Genomic DNA, 2503 nt, shown 5'->3' with positions numbered 1-2503 from the left:
TGTCGAAGGGTTGATTTCGGGTGGTGGGAGGTGCTTTTTGGGGTGGGTGGTGATGGTGTGTGGTGGGCAAATGCAGGCGGTGTACTTATTGTTGGCATTTGACAAGTTGGGATCGGGATGGTGAGATTTGATATGATGGTCGAACCGCAAGTTGCAAAACAAAGGAGGTTTTATATTATAATAATTGTATAACAATGGAAATTTTATAATTGCATGACATAATGGATGATTTGGCTCAAACCCAAAGACATAGATGTCTGCAATAACTCAGGAAACCATTGTAATTTTTACAATATTATTCCTACGATTGTCGCTTACAAAGTGTTCGACGAAATGCCTCAATGAGTTTTATCAATAATATTTTTCATGCAATACCAAAATAATAACCTATTACTATTAATGCTTTTGTGATGCAATAAAAACATAATTAATACAAGAGAATATTGTTTACATACGAAGAATATCAATATGTACTCTGTATTTCTTTTATTTTAGAATGTACTGCATAAATTATTTAGATGATCAAGAAAAATGAAAAGTATATCATTGTTATAAAAATCATACAGGTATATAATTTAATATTTTATTAGACATGCATGATTCTAAGAATGTATAATGAATTAACACTATTTCAATTACATATATATTAGGAGTAATAGGCTATTCTTGCTATATATGATATAGAATTTATTAAGATAAAAAATCTAAGAAATGGAATCATCTCTATTTTAGATCAGGAGACTGTAAAAAAAAATGAGTATAAATTTGATCATAAAAAGTTCTATATAAATATGTAATTATTTAATATGCAATTGTGAATAAGTTAACAACACAAGATTTAATGTATAAAGCAACTAATTAAATGACAAACTCATTCACACCACAATCAAGTTTACTTTAAACAACGATTGGTCCGTAGAGATTATATTGGAATAGCATACACGAACATGTATGTTAAAGCGATTAAGGATGGGTTGATCTTAAATTTAAAGACATTTTGTGGGTCCTTGTATTGTTATAATAAGAAAATTTGCAAATATTAGTGTAACGTATTACATTTAAAATAACTCTACCAATGATCGATGAATTTGAAATTTCATAATTTGAAATCAACTTTCTAAAACCCGTGTTTTCAATCCATCCACAAATACAACAAGATAGGATCATTTACGTTTTTATAATACAAAAGCAATTGATGTTGGTTATAGCCTTTGCTTTTAACTAGTATCATTTGAAATTAATTTTTACTCTCTACTACTTCTTTATAACCTTTTGTGTATTATTAGTAGCCCTTTTGTATTAATCGATTAGTCATCATGTCACTTATGCTTTAAAAATAATTTGGTAGCATTATGTCATGCAAAAAAAAAATAAAAAAAAAATAAAAAAAAAAATCATTTTTAACATCGGTAGAAAGTCATGGATCGATGTATAGTAAGTAGAGAATTAAGTTACACGTCAGTGATCATAGTACAACGACCGGTGTTTGGGGATAATGTTGGAATAACATGAATTAATATTGATATTAGGTATGCCATAATAAAGGTACCAATTTGTTGTTGACGTAGTGGTGATTGGGACTACATTTGGTAGGGATAACCCAGATTCAATCCCCCGCAACAACAATTGGGAGGGGACTGGAACCTAACCACCCAAAACTGATCCCGAATCCGAAAAAGCCCAAAGGGTGAACCGGGTGTAACACCAAAAAAAATAACAAAGGTGGATTGGCCTTGTCTCTTGTGAAGGTATTTTGATTAAAGTCTTGTAAACTTTTTAGGTATGCTATTGCCATAATAGCCAATGAATAGATAACAAGTATGCCATAATAAAGGTGGATTGATATCAAGTTTGCCATAATAGCCCACGAATAGTCATATTACATACTCCCTCCGTTCCTAAATTACATTCCTACTTCTAGCATTAATTTCTCACATAATAGAGAGAAGTGGGAATATGATTTAGGGACGGAGGAAGTACTGACCTTTTTAACTCGTATCATTTTGAATTAAGTTTAACCATCTACAGTTTTTTTTGTAATCCTACATGAATTATGAGTAACACATTTTGTTAACAAAATTTATAAATTACTTGGTTGAACTTGTCCCACATTGAAAGAAAACAAGGAGACATTTTTTTTTACAATTTTTATTTAAAGAGAGTTCCATGAAAATACTTGAATACAATTGAATAATTTATTTATGTTTTAATAATTAATTAAAACACTTTAATTATGTCAATAACTATGCAATTAAATATTTTTACACCACTTTTTAAATCTAACATTCTTTATCGATCAATAATTACGACACGGTTTAAAGAATCATTAAATACTTTATAGGGTCAAATTTGTATTTTTAAGAGACATGGTTGGTGTTTGACTTAACCTCTCACCCTTTTAATTTAGTTTCATTTTTGGATTAATTTTAACCCTACAATACTTTTTTGTAACCCTTGATGAAATATTGATATCACTTATTGTTAACCAAATTTATAAATTACT

This window comes from Chenopodium album, chromosome 22 (genome assembly GCF_948465745.1).
Source record: "Chenopodium album chromosome 22, dcCheAlbu1.1, whole genome shotgun sequence".
NCBI lineage: Eukaryota > Viridiplantae > Streptophyta > Magnoliopsida > Caryophyllales > Amaranthaceae > Chenopodium > Chenopodium album.
Note: the sequence above shows the minus strand (reverse complement) of the source record.